This window comes from Chiloscyllium plagiosum, unplaced genomic scaffold (assembly GCF_037043375.1).
Source record: "Chiloscyllium plagiosum isolate Xiang-an unplaced genomic scaffold, Cpla_swu_hap1 HiC_scaffold_17, whole genome shotgun sequence".
In the NCBI taxonomy this organism is placed as follows: domain Eukaryota; kingdom Metazoa; phylum Chordata; class Chondrichthyes; order Orectolobiformes; family Hemiscylliidae; genus Chiloscyllium; species Chiloscyllium plagiosum.
In genome coordinates, this window is record NW_028270155.1 from 70,322,374 (window position 1) to 70,347,554 (window position 25,181).

The following is a 25,181-nucleotide window of genomic DNA, read 5'->3' on the forward strand; positions in this document are numbered from 1 at the left end:
TGCAGACACAGGCACACAGGCAATGTACTGACACAGTCACACTGTCACACAGGCAATGTACAGACACAGGCACACTGTCACACAGGCAATGTACAGACACTGGCACACAGGCAACGTACAGACACAGGCACACTGTCAAACTGGCAATGTACAGACACTGTCACATAGGCACACAGGCAATGTACAGACACAGGCACACTGTCACACTGGCAATGTACGGACACTGTCACACAGGCAATGTACAGACACTGTCACAGTCACACAGGAAATGTACAGACACAGGCACACCGGCACACTGTCACACAGGCAATGTACAGACACAGCACACAGGCAATGTACAACACAGGCACACTGTCACACTGGCAATGTACAGACACAGGCAACGTACAGACACAGGCACACAGGCAATGTACAGACACAGGCACACTGTCACACTGGCAATGTACAGACACAGGCACACAGGCAATGTACAGACACAGACACACTGTCACACAGGCAATGTACAGACTCAGGCACACTGTCACACTGGCAATGTACAGACACAGCACACAGGCAATGTACAACAAAGGCACACTGTCACACTGGCAATGTACAGACACAGGCAATGTACAGACACAGCACACAGGCAATGTACAACACAGGCACACTGTCACACAGGCAATGTACAGCCACAGGCAACGTACAGACACAGGCACACAGGCAATGTACAGACACAGGCACACAGGCAATATACAGACACTGTCACACAGGCACACAGGCAATGTACAGACACTGTCACACAGGCAATGTACAGACACTGTCACACAGGCAATGTACGGACACAGGCACACAGGCAATGTACAGACACACTGTCAGACAGGCAATGTATAGACACAGGCACACTGTCACACAGGCAATGTACAGACACTGTCACACAGGCAATTTACAAACACAGGCACACTGTCACACATGCAATGTACAGACACAGGCACACAGGCAATGTACAGACACTGTCACACTGGCAATGTACGGACACTGTCACACAGGCAATGTACAGACACTGTCACAGTCACACAGGCAATGTACAGACACAGGCACACAGGCAATGTACAGACACTGTCACACAGGCACACTGTCAATGTGCAGACACTGTCAGACTGTCACACAGCCAATGTGCACACAGGCACACTGTCACAGACAATGTACAGACACAGGCACACCGGCACACTGTCACACAGGCAATGTACAGACACAGCACACAGGCAATGTACAACACAGGCACACTGTCACACTGGCAATGTACAGACACAGGCAATGTACAGACACAGGCACACAGGCAATGTACAGACACAGGCACACTGTCACACTGGCAATGTACAGACACAGGCAACGTACAGACACAGGCACACAGGCAATGTACAGACACAGGCACACTGTCACACTGGCAACGTACAGACACAGGCACACAGGCAATGTACAGACACTGTGACACAGGCACACAGGCAATGTACAGACACAGGCACACTGTCACACTGGCAATGTACAGACACTGTCACACAGGCAACGTACAGACACAGGCACACAGGCAATGTACAGACACAGGCACACAGGCAATATACAGACACTGTCACACAGGCACACAGGCAATGTACAGACACAGGCACACTGTCACACTGGCAATGTACAGACACTGTCACACAGGCAATGTACAGACACAGGCACACAGGCAATGTACAGACACTGTCACACAGGCAATATACGGACACAGGCACACAGGCAATGTACAGACACTGTCACACAGGCAATATACGGACACAGGCAATGTACAGACACACTGTCACACAGGCAATGTATAGACACAGGCACACTGTCACACAGGCAATGTACAGACACTGTCACACAGGCAATGTACAAACACAGGCACACTGTCACACATGCAATGTACAGACACAGGCACACAGGCAATGTACAGACACTGTCACACAGGCAATGTACAGACACTGTCACAGTCACACAGGCAATGTACAGACACAGGCACACAGGCAATGTACAGACACTGTCACACAGGCACACTGTCAATGTGCAGACACTGTCAGACTGTCACACAGCCAATGTGCACACAGGCACACTGTCACAGACAATGTACAGACACAGGCACACCGGCACACTGTCACACAGACAATGTACAGACACAGCACACAGACAATGTACAACACAGGCACACTGTCACACTGGCAATGTACAGACACAAGCAACGTACAGACACAGGCACACAGGCAATGTACAGACACAGGCACACTGTCACACTGGCAATGTACAGACACAGGCAACGTACAGACACAGGCACACAGGCAATGTACAGACACAGGCACACTGTCACACTGGCAATGTACAGGCACAGGCACACAGGCAATATACATACACAGACACACTGTCACAAGGGCAATGTACAGACACTGTCATACTGGCTCACTGTCACTCTAGCAAAGTACAGACACTGGAACACAGGCAATGTACAGACACAGGCACACTGTCACACAGGCAATGTACAGACACAAGCACACTGTCACACAGGCAATGTAGAGACACAGGCACACTGCCACACAGGCAATATACATTCACAGGCACACTGTCACACAGGCAATGTACAGACACTGTCAGACAGGCTCACTGTCACACTGGCAAAATACAGACACAGGCACACTGGCAATGTATAGACACTGTCACACAGGCACACTGGCAATGTACAGACACAGGCACACTGGCAATGTACAGACACAGGCACACTGTCACACTGGCAATGTACAGACACAGGCACACTGGCAATGTACAGACACAGGCACACAGTCAATGTACAGACACTGTCACACTCTCACACTGTCAATGTCCACACAGGCACACTGTCACACAGGCAATGTACAGGCACAGGCACACTGTCACACTGGCAAAGTACAGACACTGTCACACAGGCACACAGGCAATGTACAGACACAGGCACACTGTCACACTGGCAATGTACAGACACTGTCACACAGGCAATGTTCAGACACTGGCACACAGGCAACGTACAGACACAGGCACACTGTCAAACTGGCAATGTACAGACACTGTCACACAGGCACACAGGCAATGTACAGACACAGGCACACTGTCACACTGGCAATGTACAGACACTGTCACACAGGCAATGTACAGACACAGGCACACTGTCACAAGGCAATGTACAGACACAGGCACACAGGCAATGTACAGACACTGTCACACAGGCACACTGTCAATGTGCAGACACTGTCAGACTGTCACACAGCCAATGTGCACACAGGCACACTGTCACAGACAATGTACAGACACAGGCACACTGGCACACTGTCACACAGGCAATGTACAAACACAGCACACAGGCAATGTACAACACAGGCACACTGTCACACTGGCAATGTACAGACACAGGCAACGTACAGACACAGGCACACGGGCAATGTACAGACACAGGCACACTGTCACACTGGCAATGTACAGACACAGGCACACAGACAATGTACAGACACAGGCACACTGTCACACAGGCAATGTACAGGCTCAGGCACACTGTCACACTGGCAATGTACAGACACAGCACACAGGCAATGTACAACACAGGCACACTGTCACACTGGCAATGTACAGACACAGGCAATGTACGGACACAGCACACAGGCAATGTACAACACAGGCACACTGTCACACTGGCAATGTACAGACACAGGCAACATACAGACACAGGAACACAGGCAATGTACAGACACAGGCACGCAGGCAATGTACAGACACTGTCACACAGGCAATGTACAGACACAGGCACACTGTCACACTGGCAATGTACAGACACTGTCACACAGGCAATGTACAGACAAAGGCAACGTACAGACACTGTCACACAGGCAATGTACAGACACAGGCACTCAGGCAATGTACAGACACTGTCACACAGGCACACAAGCAATGTACAGACACAGGCACACTGTCACACTGGCAATGTACAGACACTGTCACACAGGCACACAAGCAATGTACAGACACAGGCACACTGTCACACTGGCAATGTACAGACACTGTCACACAGGCAATGTACAAACACAGGCACACTGTCACACATGCAATGTACAGACACAGGCACACAGGCAATGTACAGACACTGTCACACAGGCAATGTACGGACACAGGCACACAGGCAATGTACAGACACACTGTCACACAGGCAATGTATAGACACAGGCACACTGTCACACAGGCAATGTACAGACACTGTCACACAGGCAATGTACAAACACAGGCACACTGTCACACTGGCAATGTACAGACACAGGCAACGTACAGACACAGGCACACAGGCGATGTACAGACACAGCCACACTGTCACACTGGCAATGTACAGACACTGGCAATGTACAGGCACAGGCACACTGGCAATGTACAGACACAGGCGCACTGGCAATGTACAGACACAGGCACACTGTCACACTGGCAATGTACAGACACAGGCACACTGCCACACAGGCAATATACATACACAGGCACACTGTCACACGGGCAATGTACAGACACTGTCATACTGGCTCACTGTCACTCTAGCAAAGTACAGACACTGGAACACAGGCAATGTACAGACACAGGCACACTGTCACACTGGCAATGTACAGACACAGGCACACTGTCACACTGGCAATGTACAGACACAGGCACACTGCCACACAGGCAATATACATTCACAGGCACACTGTCTCACAGGCAATGTACAGACACTGTCAGACAGGCTCACTGTCACAGTGGCAAAATACAGACACAGGCACACAGGCAATGTATAGACACAGGCACACTGCCACACAGGCAATATACATACACAGACACACTGTCACACAGGCAATGTACAGACACAGGCACACTGTCAAACTGGCAATGTACAGACACTGGCACACAGGCACACAGGCAATGTACAGACACAGGCACACTGTCACACTGGCAAAATACAGACACAGGCACACAGGCAATGTATAGACACTGTCACACAGGCACACTGGCAATGTACAGACACAGGCACACTGGCAATGTACAGACACAGGCACACTGTCACACTGGCAATGTACAGACACAGGCACACTGCCACACAGGCAATATACACACACAGACACACTGTCACACAGGCAATGTACAGACACAGGCACACTGTCAAACTGGCAATGTACAGACACTGGCACACAGGCACACAGGCAAAGTACAGACACAGGCACACTGTCACACAGGCAATGTACAGACACAGGCACACAGGCAATGTACAGACACTGTCACACAGGCACACTGTCAATGTGCAGATACTGTCAGACTGTCACACAGCCAATGTGCACACAGGCACACTGTCACAGACAATGTACAGACACAGGCACACCGGCACACTGTCACACAGGCAATGTACAGACACAGCACACAGGCAATGAACAACACAGACACACTGTCACACTGGCAATGTACAGACACAGGCAACGTACAGACACTGGCACACAGGCAATGTACAGACACAGGCACACTGGCAATGTACAGACACTGTCACACAGGCACACAGGCAATGTACAGACACAGGCACACTGTCACACTGGCAATGTACAGACACTGTCACACAGGCAATGTACAAACACAGGCACACTGTCACACATGCAATGTACAGACACAGGCACACAGGCAATGTACAGACACTGTCACACAGGCAATGTACGGACACAGGCACACAGGCAATGTACAGACACTGTCACACAGGCAATGTATAGACACAGGCACACTGTCACACTGGCAATGTACAGACACTGGCAATGTACAGACACAGGCACACTGGCAATGTACAGACACAGGCACACTGTCACACTGGCAATGTACAGGCACAGGCACACTGCCACACAGGCAATATACATACACAGACACACTGTCACACGGGCAATGTACAGACACTGTCATACTGGCTCACTGTCACTCTAGCAAAGTACAGACACTGGCACACAGGCAATGTACAGACACAGGCACACTGTCACACTGGCAATGTACAGACACAGGCACACTGCCACACAGGCAATATACATTCACAGGCACACTGTCACACAGGCAATGTACAGACACTGTCAGACAGGCTCACTGTCACACTGGCAAAATACAGACACAGGCACACAGGCAATGTATAAACACTGTCACACAGGCACACTGGCAATGTACAGACACAGGCACACTGGCAATGTACAGACACAGGCACACTGTCACACTGGCAATGTACAGACACAGGCACACTGCCACACAGGAAATATACATACACAGACACACTGTCACACAGGCAATGTACAGACACAGGCACACTGTCAAACTGGCAATGTACAGACACTGGCACACAGGCACACAGGCACACAGGCAATGTACAGACACTTTCACACAGGCAATGTACAGACACTGTCATACTGGCTCACTGTCACTCTAGCAAAGTACAGACACTGGCACACAGGCAATGTACAGACACAGGCACACTGTCACACTGGCAATGTACAGACACAGGCACACAAGCAATGTACAGACACAGGCACACTGTCACACAGGCAATGTACAGACTCAGGCACACTGTCACACTGGCAATGTACAGACACAGCACACAGGCAATGTACAACACAGGCACACTCTCACACTGGCAATGTACAGACACAGGCAATGTACGGACACAGCACACAGGCAATGTACAACACAGGCACACTGTCACACTGGCAATGTACAGACACAGGCAACATACAGACACAGGCACACAGGCAATGTACAGACACAGGCACACAGGCAATGTACAGACACAGGCACACTGTCACACTGGCAATGTACAGACACTGTCACACAGGCAATGTACAGACAAAGGCAACGTACAGACACTGTCACACAGGCAATGTACAGACACAGGCACACAGGCAATGTACAGACACTGTCACACAGGCACACAAGCAATGTACAGACACAGGCTCACTGTCACACTGGCAATGTACAGACACTGTCACACAGGCACACAAGCAATGTACAGACACAGGCACACTGTCACACTGGCAATGTACAGACACTGTCACACAGGCAATGTACAAACACAGGGACACTGTCACACATGCAATGTACAGACACAGGCACACAGGCAATGTACAGACACTGTCACACAGGCAATGTACGGACACAGGCACACAGGCAATGTACAGACACACTGTCACACAGGCAATGTATAGACACAGGCACACTATCACACAGGCAATGTACAGACACTGTCACACAGGCAATGTACAAACACAGGCACACTGTCACACTGGCAATGTACAGACACAGGCAACGTACAGACACAGGCACACAGGCGATGTACAGACACAGCCACACTGTCACACTGGCAATGTACAGACACTGGCAATGTACAGGCACGGGCACACTGGCAATGTACAGACACAGGCACACTGGCAATGTACAGACACAGGCACACTGTCACACTGGCAATGTACAGACACAGGCACACTGCCACACAGGCAATATACATACACAGGCACACTGTCACACGGGCAATGTACAGACACTGTCATACTGGCTCACTGTCACTCTAGCAAAGTACAGACACTGGAACACAGGCAATGTACAGACACAGGCACACTGTCACACTGGCAATGTACAGACACAGGCACACTGTCACACTGGCAATGTACAGACACAGGCACACTGCCACACAGGCAATATACATTCACAGGCACACTGTCACACAGGCAATGTACAGACACTGTCAGACAGGCTCACTGTCACACTGGCAAAATACAGACACAGGCACACAGGCAATGTATAGACACAGGCACACTGCCACACAGGCAATATACATACACAGACACACTGTCACACAGGCAATGTACAGACACAGGCACACTGTCAAACTGGCAATGTACAGACACTGGCACACAGGCACACAGGCAATGTACAGACACAGGCACACTGTCACACTGGCAATGTACAGACACTGTCACACAGGCAATGTACAGACACAGGCACACTGTCACAAGGCAATGTACAGACACAGGCACACAGGCAATGTACAGACACTGTCACACAGGCACACTGTCAATGTGCAGACACTGTCAGACTGTCACACAGCCAATGTGCACACAGGCACACTGTCACAGACAATGTACAGACACAGGCACACTGGCACACTGTCACACAGGCAATGTACAAACACAGCACACAGGCAATGTACAACACAGGCACACTGTCACACTGGCAATGTACAGACACAGGCAACGTACAGACACAGGCACACAGGCAATGTACAGACACAGGCACACTGTCACACTGGCAATGTACAGACACAGGCACACAGGCAATGTACAGACACAGGCACACTGTCACACAGGCAATGTACAGACTCAGGCACACTGTCACACTGGCAATGTACAGACACAGCACACAGGCAATGTACAACACAGGCACACTCTCACACTGGCAATGTACAGACACAGGCAATGTACGGACACAGCACACAGGCAATGTACAACACAGGCACACTGTCACACTGGCAATGTACAGACACAGGCAACATACAGACACAGGCACACAGGCAATGTACAGACACAGGCACACAGGCAATGTACAGACACAGGCACACTGTCACACTGGCAATGTACAGACACAGGCACACAGGCAATGTACAGACACTGTCACACAGGCACACTGTCAATGTGCAGACACTGTCAGACTGTCACACAGCCAATGTGCACACAGGCACACTGTCACAGACAATGTACAGACACAGGCACACTGGCACACTGTCACACAGGCAATGTACAAACACAGCACACAGGCAATGTACAACACAGGCACACTGTCACACTGGCAATGTACAGACACAGGCAACGTACAGACACAGGCACACAGGCAATGTACAGACACAGGCACACTGTCACACTGGCAATGTACAGACACAGGCACACAGGCAATGTACAGACACAGGCACACTGTCACACAGGCAATGTACAGACTCAGGCACACTGTCACACTGGCAATGTACAGACACAGCACACAGGCAATGTACAACACAGGCACACTCTCACACTGGCAATGTACAGACACAGGCAATGTACGGACACAGCACACAGGCAATGTACAACACAGGCACACTGTCACACTGGCAATGTACAGACACAGGCAACATACAGACACAGGCACACAGGCAATGTACAGACACAGGCACACAGGCAATGTACAGACACAGGCACACTGTCACACTGGCAATGTACAGACACTGTCACACAGGCAATGTACAGACAAAGGCAACGTACAGACACTGTCACACAGGCAATGTACAGACACAGGCACACAGGCAATGTACAGACACTGTCACACAGGCACACAAGCAATGTACAGACACAGGCACACTGTCACACTGGCAATGTACAGACACTGTCACACAGGCACACAAGCAATGTACAGACACAGGCACACTGTCACACTGGCAATGTACAGACACTGTCACACAGGCAATGTACAAACACAGGCACACAGTCACACATGCAATGTACAGACACAGGCACACAGGCAATGTACAGACACTGTCACACAGGCAATGTACGGACACAGGCACACAGGCAATGTACAGACACACTGTCACACAGGCAATGTATAGCCACAGGCACACTGTCACACAGGCAATGTACAGACACTGTCACACAGGCAATGTACAAACACAGGCACACTGTCACACTGGCAATGTACAGACACAGGCAACGTACAGACACAGGCACACAGGCGATGTACAGACACAGCCACACTGTCACACTGGCAATGTACAGACACTGGCAATGTACAGGCACAGGCACACTGGCAATGTACAGACACAGGCACACTGGCAATGTACAGACACAGGCACACTGTCACACTGGCAATGTACAGACACAGGCACACTGCCACACAGGCAATATACATACACAGGCACACTGTCACACGGGCAATGTACAGACACTGTCATACTGGCTCACTGTCACTCTAGCAAAGTACAGACACTGGAACACAGGCAATGTATAGACACAGGCACACTGTCACACTGGCAATGTACAGACACAGGCACACTGTCACACTGGCAATGTACAGACACAGGCACACTGCCACACAGGCAATATACATTCACAGGCACACTGTCACACAGGCAATGTACAGACACTGTCAGACAGGCTCACTGTCACACTGGCAAAATACGGACACAGGCACACAGGCAATGTATAGACACAGGCACACTGCCACACAGGCAATATACATACACAGACACACTGTCACACAGGCAATGTACAGACACAGGCACACTGTCAAACTGGCAATGTACAGACACTGGCACACAGGCACACAGGCAATGTACAGAGACAGGCACACTGTCACACTGGCAATGTACAGACACTGTCACACAGGCAATGTACAGACACAGGCACACTGTCACAAGGCAATGTACAGACACAGGCACACAGGCAATGTACAGACACTGTCACACAGGCCCACTGTCAATGTGCAGACACTGTCAGACTGTCACACAGCCAATGTGCACACAGGCACACTGTCACAGACAATGTACAGACACAGGCACACTGGCACACTGTCACACAGGCAATGTACAAACACAGCACACAGGCAATGTACAACACAGGCACACTGTCACACTGGCAATGTACAGACACAGGCAACGTACAGACACAGGCACACAGGCAATGTACAGACACAGGCACACTGTCACACTGGCAATGTACAGACACAGGCACACAGGCAATGTACAGACACAGGCACACTGTCACACAGGCAATGTACAGACTCAGGCACACTGTCACACTGGCAATGTACAGACACAGCACACAGGCAATGTACAACACAGGCACACTCTCACACTGGCAATGTACAGACACAGGCAATGTACGGACACAGCACACAGGCAATGTACAACACAGGCACACTGTCACACTGGCAATGTACAGACACAGGCAACATACAGACACAGGCACACAGGCAATGTACAGACACAGGCACACAGGCAATGTACAGACACAGGCACACTGTCACACTGGCAATGTACAGACACTGTCACACAGGCAATGTACAGACAAAGGCAACGTACAGACACTGTCACACAGGCAATGTACAGACACAGGCACACAGGCAATGTACAGACACTGTCACACAGGCACACAAGCAATGTACAGACACAGGCACACTGTCACACTGGCAATGTACAGACACTGTCACACAGGCACACAAGCAATGTACAGACACAGGCACACTGTCACACTGGCAATGTACAGACACTGTCACACAGGCAATGTACAAACACAGGCACACTGTCACACATGCAATGTACAGACACAGGCACACAGGCAATGTACAGACACTGTCACACAGGCAATGTACGGACACAGGCACACAGGCAATGTACAGACACACTGTCACACAGGCAATGTATAGCCACAGGCACACTGTCACACAGGCAATGTACAGACACTGTCACACAGGCAATGTACAAACACAGGCACACTGTCACACTGGCAATGTACAGACACAGGCAACGTACAGACACAGGCACACAGGTGATGTACAGACACAGCCACACTGTCACACTGGCAATGTACAGACACTGGCAATGTACAGGCACAGGCACACTGGCAATGTACAGACACAGGCACACTGGCAATGTACAGACACAGGCACACTGTCACACTGGCAATGTACAGACACAGGCACACTGCCACACAGGCAATATACATACACAGGCACACTGTCACACGGGCAATGTACAGACACTGTCATACTGGCTCACTGTCACTCTAGCAAAGTACAGACACTGGAACACAGGCAATGTACAGACACAGGCACACTGTCACACTGGCAATGTACAGACACAGGCACACTGTCACACTGGCAATGTACAGACACAGGCACACTGCCACACAGGCAATATACATTCACAGGCACACTGTCACACAGGCAATGTACAGACACTGTCAGACAGGCTCACTGTCACACTGGCAAAATACAGACACAGGCACACAGGCAATGTATAGACACAGGCACACTGCCACACAGGCAATATACATACACAGACACACTGTCACACAGGCAATGTACAGACACAGGCACACTGTCAAACTGGCAATGTACAGACACTGGCACACAGGCACACAGGCAATGTACAGACACAGGCACACTGTCACACTGGCAAAATACAGACACAGGCACACAGGCAATGTATAGACACTGTCACACAGGCACACTGGCAATGTACAGACACAGGCACACTGGCAATGTACAGACACAGGCACACTGTCACACTGGCAATGTACAGACACAGGCACACTGCCACACAGGCAATATACACACACAGACACACTGTCACACAGGCAATGTACAGACACAGGCACACTGTCAAACTGGCAATGTACAGACACTGGCACACAGGCACACAGGCAATGTACAGACACAGGCACATTGTCACACTGGCAATGTACAGACACAGGCACACAGGCAATGTACAGACACTGTCACACAGGCACACTGTCAATGTGCAGACACTGTCAGACTGTCACACAGCCAATGTGCACACAGGCACACTGTCACAGACAATGTACAGACACAGGCACACCGGCACACTGTCACACAGGCAATGTACAGACACAGCACACAGGCAATGAACAACACAGGCACACTGTCACACTGGCAATGTACAGACACAGGCAACGTACAGACACTGGCACACAGGCAATGTACAGACACAGGCACACTGACACACTGGCAATGTACAGACACAGGCACACAGGCAATGTACAGACACAGGCACACTGTCACACTGGCAATGTACAGACACTGTCACACAGGCAATGTACAAACACAGGCACACTGTCACACATGCAATGTACAGACACAGGCACACAGGCAATGTACAGACACTGTCACACAGGCAATGTACGGACACAGGCACACAGGCAATGTACAGACACTGTCACACAGGCAATGTATAGACACAGGCACACTGTCACACTGGCAATGTACAGAAACTGGCAATGTACAGACACAGGCACACTGGCAATGTACAGACACAGGCACACTGTCACACTGGCAATGTACAGGCACAGGCACACTGCCACACAGGCAATATACATACACAGGCACACTGTCACACGGGCAATGTACAGACACTGTCATACTGGCTCACTGTCACTCTAGCAAAGTACAGACACTGGCACACAGGCAATGTACAGACACAGGCACACTGTCACACTGGCAATGTACAGACACAGGCACACTGCCACACATGCAATATACATTCACAGGCACACTGTCACACAGGCAATGTACAGACACTGTCAGACAGGCTCACTGTCACACTGGCAAAATACAGACACAGGCACACAGGCAATGTATAGACACTGTCACACAGGCACACTGGCAATGTACAGACACAGGCACACTGGCAATGTACAGACACAGGCACACAGGCACACTGTCAATGTGCAGACACTGTCAGACTGTCACACAGCCAATGTGCACACAGGCACACTGTCACAGACAATGTACAGACACAGGCACACCGGCACACTGTCACACAGGCAATGTACAGACACAGCACACAGGCAATGAACAACACAGGCACACTGTCACACTGGCAATGTACAGACACAGGCAACGTACAGACACTGGCACACAGGCAATGTACAGACACAGGCACACAGGCACACTGGCAATGTACAGACACTGTCACACAGGCACACAGGCAATGTACAGACACAGGCACACTGTCACACTGGCAATGTACAGACACTGTCACACAGGCAATGTACAAACACAGGCACACTGTCACACATGCAATGTACAGACACAGGCACACAGGCAATGTACAGACACTGTCACACAGGCAATGTACGGACACAGGCACACAGGCAATGTACAGACACTGTCACACAGGCAATGTATAGACACAGGCACACTGTCACACTGGCAATGTACAGACACAGGCAATGTACAGACACAGGCACACTGGCAATGTACAGACACAGGCACACTGTCACACTGGCAATGTACAGGCACAGGCACACTGCCACACAGGCAATATACATACACAGACACACTGTCACACGGGCAATGTACAGACACTGTCATACTGGCTCACTGTCACTCTAGCAAAGTACAGACACTGGCACACAGGCAATGTACAGACACAGGCACACTGTCACACTGGCAATGTACAGACACAGGCACACTGCCACACAGGCAATATACATTCACAGGCACACTGTCACACAGGCAATGTACAGACACTGTCAGAAAGGCTCACTGTCACACTGGCAAAATACAGACACAGGCACACAGGCAATGTATAGACACTGTCACACAGGCACACTGGCAATGTACAGACACAGGCACACTGGCAATGTACAGACACAGGCACACTGTCACACTGGCAATGTACAGACACAGGCACACTGCCACACAGGCAATATACATACACAGACACACTGTCACACAGGCAATGTACAGACACAGGCACACTGTCAAACTGGCAATGTACAGACACTGGCACACAGGCACACAGGCAATGTACAGACACAGGCACACTCTCACACTGGCAATGTACAGACACAGGCACACAGGCAATGTACAGACACTGTCACACAGGCACACTGTCAATGTGCAGACACTGTCAGACTGTCACACAGCCAATGTGCACACAGGCACACTGTCACAGACAATGTACAGACACAGGCACATGGGCACACTGTCACACAGGCAATGTACAGACACAGCACACTGGCAATGTACAGACACAGGCACACTGTCACACTGGCAATGTACAGACACAGGCACACTGCCACACAGGCAATATACATACACAGACACACTGTCAAACTGGCAATGTACAGACACTGGCACAAAGGCACACAGGCAATGTACAGACACAGGCACACTGTCACACTGGCAATGTACAGACACAGGCACACAGGCAATGTACAGACACTGTCACACAGGCACACTGTCAATGTGCAGACACTGTCAGACTGTCACACAGCCAATGTGCACACAGGCACACTGTCACAGACAATGTACAGACACAGGCACATGGGCACACTGTCACACAGGCAATGTACAGACACAGCACACAGGCAATGAACAACACAGGCACACTGTCACACTGGCAATGTACAGACACAGGCAACGTACAGACACTGGCACACAGGCAATGTACAGACACAGGCACACAGGCACACTGGCAATGTACAGACACTGTCACACAGGCAATGTACAGACACAGGCACACTGTCACACTGGCAATGTACAGACACTGTCACACAGGCAATGTACAAACACAGGCACACTGTCACACATGCAATGTACAGACACAGGCACACAGGCAATGTACAGACACTGTCACACAGGCAATGTACGGACACAGGCACACAGGCAATGTACAGCAAACTGTCACACAGGCAATGTATAGACACAGGCACACTGTCACACTGGCAATGTACAGACACTGTCACACAGGCAATGTACAAACACAGGCACACTGTCACACATGCAATGTACAGACACAGGCAATGTACAGACACTGTCACACAGGCAATGTACGGACACTGTCACACAGGCAATGTACAGACACTGTCACAGTCACACAGGCAATGTACAGACTCTGTCACACAGACACACAGGCAATGCATAGACACTCACACAGGAAATGTACAGACACTGTCGCACAGGCACACTGTCAATGTACAGACACTGTCACACTGTCACACAGGCAATGTACACACAGGCAGACTGTCACAGGCAATGTACAGACACAGGCACACTGTCACACAGGCAATGAATAGACACAGGCACACAGGCAATGTACAGACACAGGCACACTGTCACACTGGCAATGTACAGACACAGGCACACTGTCATACAGGCAATGTACAGACTCAGGCACACTGTCACACTGGCAATGTACAGACACAGGAACACAGGCAATGTACAGACACAGGCACACTGTCATGCAGGCAATGTACAGACACAGGCACACTGTCACGCAGGCAATGTACAGACACAGGCACACTGTCACACAGGCAATGTACAGGCACAGCCACACTGTCACAGGCAATGCACAGACACTGTCACACCAGCAATATACAGACACAGGCACACTCACACTGGCAATGTACAGATACTGTCACACTGGCAATGTACAGGCACAGGCACACAGGCACACTGGCAATGTACACACACTGTCACACTAGCAATGTACACACACAGACACACTGTTACACAGGCAATGTACAGGCACAGGCACACTGTCACACTGGCAAAGTACAGACACAGGCAATGTACAGACACTGTCACACAGGCACACAGGCAATATACAGACACAGGCACACTGTCACACAGGCAATGTACAGGAACAGGCACACTGTCACAGTGGCAATGTACAGACACAGGCACACAGGCAATGTACAGACACTGTCACACAGACACACAGGCAATGCATAGACACTCACACAGGAAATGTACAGACACTGTCGCACAGGCACACTATCAATGTACAGACACTGTCACACTGTCACACAGGCAATGTACACACAGGCACACTGTCACACAGGCAATGTACAGACACAGGCACACTGTCACACAGGCAATGAATAGACACAGGCACACAGGCAATGTACAGACACAGGCACACTCACACTGGCAATGTACAGACACAGGCACACTGTCACACAGGCAATGTACAGACTCAGGCACACTGTCACACTGGCAAGGAACAGACACAGGAACACACGCAATGTACAGACACAGGCACACTGTCACGCGGGCAATGTACAGACACAGGCACACTGTCACACAGGCAATGTACAGGCACAGCCACACTGTCACAGGCAATGCACAGACACTGTCACACCAGCAATATACAGACACAGGCACACTCACACTGGCAATGTACGGATACTGTCACACTGGCAATGTACAGACACAGGCACACAGGCAATGTACACACACTGTCACACTAGCAATGTACACACACAGGCACACTGTTACACAGGCAATGTACAGGCACAGGCACACTGTCACACTAGCAAAGTACAGACACAGGCACACAGGCAATGTACAGACACTGTCACACAGGCAATATACAGACACAGACACACTGTCCCACAGGCAATGTACAGGCACAGGCACACTGTCACAGTGGCAAAGTACAGACACAGGCAAACAGGCACACAGGCAATGTACAGACGCAGTCACACTGTCACACAGGCAATGTACAGGCACAGGCACACTGTCACACAGGCAATGTACAGACACTGGCACACAGGCAACGTACAGACACACTGTCAAACTGGCAATGTACAGACACTGTCACACAGGCACACAGGCAATGTACAGACACAGGCACAATGTCACACTGGCAATGTACAGACACTGTCACACAGGCAATGTACAGACACAGGCACACTGTCACAAGGCAATGTACAGACACAGGCACACAGGCAATGTACAGACACTGTCACACAGGCACACTGTCAATGTGCAGACACTGTCAGACTGTCACACAGCCAATGGGCACACAGGCACACTGTCACAGACAATGTACAGACACAGGCACACAGGCAATGTACAGACACAGGCAAACTGTCACACAGGCAATGTACAGACTCAGGCACACTGTCACACTGGCAATGTACAGACACAGCACACAGGCAATGTACAACACAGGCACACTGTCACACTGGCAATGTACAGACACAGGCAATGTACAGACACAGCACACAGGCAATGTACAACACAGGCACACTGTCACACTGGCAATGTACAGACACAGGCAACGTACAGACACAGGCACACAGGCAATGTACAGACACAGGCACACTGTCAAACTGGCAATGTACAGACACTGTCACACAGGCACACAGGCAATGTACAGACACAGGCACAATGTCACACTGGCAATGTACAGACACTGTCACACAGGCAATGTACAGACACAGGCACACTGTCACAAGGCAATGTACAGACACAGGCACACAGGCAATGTACAGACACTGTCACACAGGCACACTGTCAATGTGCAGACACTGTCAGACTGTCACACAGCCAATGGGCACACAGGCACACTGTCACAGACAATGTACAGACACAGGCACACTGGCACACTGTCACAGTGGCAATGTACAGACACAGGCACACAGGCAATGTATAGACACTGTCACACTGTCACACAGGCAATGTACAGGCACAGGCACACTGTCACACAGGCAATGTACAGACACTGGCACACAGGCAACGTACAGACACAGGCACACTGTCAAACTGGCAATGTACAGACACTGTCACACAGGCACACAGGCAATGTACAGACACAGGCACACTGTCACACTGGCAATGTACAGACACTGTCACACAGGCAATGTACAGACACAGGCACACTGTCACAAGGCAATGTACAGACACAGGCACACAGGCAATGTACAGACACTGTCACACAGGCACACTGTCAATGTGCAGACACTGTCAGACTGTCACACAGCCAATGTGCACACAGGCACACTGTCACAGACAATGTACAGACACAGGCACACAGGCACACTGTCACACAGGCAATGTACAAACACAGCACACAGGCAATGTACAACACAGGTACACTGTCACACTGGCAATGTACAGACACAGGCAACGTACAGACACAGGCACACAGGCAATGTACAGACACAGGCACACTGTCACACTGGCAATGTACAGACACAGGCACACAGGCAATGTACAGACACAGGCAAACTGTCACACAGGCAATGTACAGACTCAGGCACACTGTCACACTGGCAATGTACAGACACAGCACACAGGCAATGTACAAACACAGGCACACTGTCACACTGGCAATGTACAGACACAGGCAATGTACAGACACAGCACACAGGCAATGTACAACACAGGCACACTGTCACACTGGCAATGTACAGACACAGGCAACGTACAGACACAGGCACACAGGCAATGTACAGACACAGGCACACAGGCAATGTACAGACACTGTCACACAGGCACACAGGCAATGTACAGACACAGGCACACTGTCACACTGGCAATGTACAGACACTGTCACACAGGCAATGTACAGACACAGGCAACGTACAGACACAGGCACACAGGCAATGTACAGACACAGGCACACAGGCAATGTACAGACACTGTCACACAGGCACACAGGCAATGTACAGACACAGGCACACTGTCACACTGGCAATGTACAGACACTGTCACACAGGCAATGTACAAACACAGGGACACTGTCACACATGCTATGTACAGACACAGGCACACAGGCAATGTACAGACACTGTCACACAGGCAATGTACAGACACACTGTCACACAGGCAATGTATAGACACAGGCACACTGTCACACAGGCAATGTACAGACACTGTCACACAGGCAATGTACAAACACAGGCACACTGTCACACATGCAATGTACAGACACAGGCACACAGGCAATGTACAGACACTGTCACACTGGCAATGTACGGACACTGTCACACTGGCAATGTACAGACACTGTCACAGTCACACAGGCAATGTACAGACACAGGCACACAGGCAATGTACAGACACTGTCACACAGGCACACTGTCAATGTGCAGACACTGTCAGACTGTCACACAGCCAATGTGTACACAGGCACACTGTCACAGACAATGTACAGACACAGGCACACCGGCACACTGTCACACAGGCAATGTACAGACACAGCACACAGGCAATGTACAACACAGGCACACTGTCACACTGGCAATGTACAGACACTGGCAATGTACAGACACAGGCACACTGGCAATGTACAGACACAGGCACACTGTCACACTGGCAATGTACAGACACAGGCACACTGCCACACAGGCAATATACATACACAGACACACTGTCACACGGGCAATGTACAGACACTGTCATACTGGCTCACTGTCACTCTAGCAAAGTACAGACACTGGCACACAGGCAATGTACAACACAGGCACACTGTCACACTGGCAATGTACAGACACAGGCAACGTACAGACACAGGCACACAGGCAATGTACAGACACAGGCACACAGGCAATGTACAGACACTGTCACACAGGCACACAGGCAATGTACAGACACAGGCACACTGTCACACTGGCAATGTACAGACACTGTCACACAGGCAATGTACAGACACAGGCAACGTACAGACACAGGCACACAGGCAATGTACAGACACAGGCACACAGGCAATGTACAGACACTGTCACACAGGCACACAGGCAATGTACAGACACAGGCACACTGTCACACTGGCAATGTACAGACACTGTCACACAGGCAATGTACAAACACAGGGACACTGTCACACATGCTATGTACAGACACAGGCACACAGGCAATGTACAGACACTGTCACACAGGCAATGTACAGGCACACTGTCACACAGGCAATGTATAGACACAGGCACACTGTCACACAGGCAATGTACAAACACAGGCACACTGTCACACATGCAATGTACAGACACAGGCACACAGGCAATGTACAGACACTGTCACACTGGCAATGTACGGACACTGTCACACTGGCAATGTACAGACACTGTCACAGTCACACAGGCAATGTACAGACACAGGCACACAGGCAATGTACAGACACTGTCACACAGGCACAATGTCAATGTGCAGACACTGTCAGACTGTCACACAGCCAATGTGTACACAGGCACACTGTCACAGACAATGTACAGACACAGGCACACCGGCACACTGTCACACAGGCAATGTACAGACACAGCACACAGGCAATGTACAACACAGGCACACTGTCACACTGGCAATGTACAGACACTGGCAATGTACAGACACAGGCACACTGGCAATGTACAGACACAGGCACACTGTCACACTGGCAATGTACAGACACAGGCACACTGCCACACAGGCAATATACATACACAGACACACTGTCACACGGGCAATGTACAGACACTGTCATACTGGCTCACTGTCACTCTAGCAAATTACAGACACTGGCACACAGGCAATGTACAGACACAGGCACACTGTCACACTGGCAATGTACAGACACAGGCACACTGCCACACAGGCAATATACATTCACAGGCACACTGTCACACAGGCAATGTACAGACACTGTCAGACAGGCTCACTGTCACACTGGCAAAATACAGACACAGGCACACAGGCAATGTATAGACACTGTCACACAGGCACACTGGCAATGTACAGACACAGGCACACTGGCAATGTACAGACACAGGCACACTGTCACACTGGCAATGTACAGACACAGGCACACTGCCACACAGGCAATATACATACACAGACACACAGGCAATGTACAGACACTGTCATACTGGCTCACTGTCACTCTAGCAAAGTACAGACACTGGCACACAGGCAATGTACAGACACAGGCACACTGTCACACTGGCAATGTACAGACACAGGCACACTGCCACACAGGCAATATACATTCACAGGCACACTGTCACACAGGCAATGTACAGACACTGTCAGACAGGCTCGCTGTCACACTGGCAAAATACAGACACAGGCACACAGGCAATGTATAGACACTGTCACACAGGCACACTGGCAATGTACAGACACAGGCACACTGGCAATGTACAGACACAGGCACACTGTCACACTGGCAATGTACAGACACAGGCACACTGCCACACAGGCAATATACATACACAGACACACTGTCACACAGGCAATGTACAGACACAGGCACACTGTCAAACTGGCAATGTACAGACACTGGCACACAGGCACACAGGCAATGTACAGACACAGGCACACTGTCACACTGGCAATGTACAGACACAGGCACACAGGCAATGTACAGACACTGTCACACAGGCACACTGTCAATGTGCAGACACTGTCAGACTGTCACACAGCCAATGTGCACACAGGCACACTGTCACAGACAATGTACAGACACAGGCACATGGGCACACTGTCACACAGGCAATGTACAGACACAGCACACAGGCAATGAACAACACAGGCACACTGTCACACTGGCAATGTACAGACACAGGCAACGTACAGACACTGGCACACAGGCAATGTACAGACACAGGCACACAGGCACACTGGCAATGTACAGACACTGTCACACAGGCACACAGGCAATGTACAGACACAGGCACACTGTCACACTGGCAATGTACAGACACTGTCACACAGGCAATGTACAAACACAGGCACACTGTCACACATGCAATATACAGACACAGGCACACAGGCAATGTACAGACACTGTCACACAGGCAATGTACGGACACAGGCACACAGGCAATGTACAGCAAACTGTCACACAGGCAATGTATAGACACAGGCACACTGTCACACTGGCAATGTACAGACACTGTCACACAGGCAATGTACAAACACAGGCACACTGTCACACATGCAATGTACAGACACAGGCAATGTACAGACACTGTCACACAGGCAATGTACGGACACTGTCACACAGGCAATGTACAGACACTGTCACAGTCACACAGGCAATGTACAGACACTGTCACACAGACACACAGGCAATGCATAGACACTCACACAGGAAATGTACAGACACTGTCGCACAGGCACACTGTCAATGTACAGACACTGTCACACTGTCACACAGGCAATTTACACACAGGCACACTGTCACAGGCAATGTACAGACACAGGCACACTGTCACACAGGCAATGAATAGACACAGGCACACAGGCAATGTACAGACACAGGCACACTGTCACACTGGCAATGTACAGACACAGGCACACTGTCATACAGGCAATGTACAGACTCAGGCACACTGTCACACTGGCAATGTACAGACACAGGAACACAGGCAATGTACAGACACAGGCACACTGTCATGCAGGCAATGTACAGACACAGGCACACTGTCACGCAGGCAATGTACAGACACAGGCACACTGTCACACAGGCAATGTACAGGCACAGCCACACTGTCACAGGCAATGCACAGACACGGTCACACCAGCAATATACAGACACAGGCACACTGTCACACTGGCAATGTACAGACACAGGCAGACTGTCACACAGGCAATGTACAGGCACAGGCACACTGTCACAGTGGCAATGTACAGACACAGCACACAGGCAATGTACAACACAGGCACACTGTCACACTGGCAATGTACAGACACAGGCAACGTACAGACACAGGCACACAGGCGATGTACAGACACAGACACACTGTCACACTGGCAATGTACAGACACTGGCAATGTACAGACACAGGCACACTTGAAATGTACAGACACAGGCACACTGTCACACTGGCAATGTACAGACACAGGCACACTGCCACACAGGCAATATACATACACAGACACACTGTCACACGGGCAATGTACAGACACTGTCATACTGGCTCACTGTCACTCTAGCAAAGTACAGACACTGGCACACATGCAATGTACAGACACAGGTACACTGTCACACTGGCAATGTACAGACACAGGCACACTGCCACACAGGCAATATACATTCACAGGCACACTGTCACACAGGCAATGTACAGACACTGTCAGACAGGCTCACTGTCACACTGGCAAAATACAGACACAGGCACACAGGCAATGTATAGACACTGTCACACAGGCACACTGGCAATGTACAGACACAGGCACACTGGCAATGTACAGACACAGGCACACTGTCACACTGGCAATGTACAGACACAGGCACACTGCCACACAGGCAATATACATACACAGACACACTGTCAAACTGGCAATGTACAGACACTGGCACAAAGGCACACAGGCAATGTACAGACACAGGCACACTGTCACACTGGCAATGTACAGACACAGGCACACAGGCAATGTACAGACACTGTCACACAGGCACACTGTCAATGTGCAGACACTGTCAGACTGTCACACAGCCAATGTGCACACAGGCACACTGTCACAGACAATGTACAGACACAGGCACATGGGCACACTGTCACACAGGCAATGTACAGACACAGGCACACTGTCATACAGGCAATGTACAGACTCAGGCCCACTGTCACACAGGCAATGAATAGACACAGGCACACAGGCAATGTACAGACACAGGCACACTGTCACACTGGCAATGTACAGACACAGGCACACTGTCATACAGGCAATGTACAGACTCAGGCACACTGTCACACTGGCAATGTACAGACACAGGAACACAGGCAATGTACAGACACAGGCACACTGTCATGCAGGCAATGTACAGACACAGGCACACTGTCACGCAGGCAATGTACAGACACAGGCACACTGTCACACAGGCAATGTACAGGCACAGCCACACTGTCACAGGCAATGCACAGACACTGTCACACCAGCAATATACAGACACAGGCACACTGTTACACTGGCAATGTACAGACACAGGCACACTGTCATACAGGCAATGTACAGACTCAGGCACACTGTCACACTGGCAATGTACAGACACAGGCACACAGGCAATGTACACACACTGTCACACTAGCAATGTACACACACAGGCACACTGTTACACAGGCAATGTACAGGCACAGGCACACTGACACACTGGCAAAGTACAGACACAGGCACACAGGCAATGTACAGACACTGTCACACAGGCAATATACAGACACAGGCACACTGTCACACAGGCAATGTACAGGCACAGGCACACTGTCACAGTGGCAATGTACAGACACAGCACACAGGCAATGTACAACACAGGCACACTGTCACACTGGCAATGTACAGACACAGGCAACGTACAGACACAGGCACACAGGCGATGTACAGACACAGACACACTGTCACACTGGCAATGTACAGACACTGGCAATGTACAGACACAGGCACACTTGAAATGTACAGACACAGGCACACTGTCACACTGGCAATGTACAGACACAGGCACACTGCCACACAGGCAATATACATACACAGTCACACTGTCACACGGGCAATGTACAGACACTGTCATACTGGCTCACTGTCACTCTAGCAAAGTACAGACACTGGCACACATGCAATGTACAGACACAGGTACACTGTCACACTGGCAATGTACAGACACAGGCACACTGCCACACAGG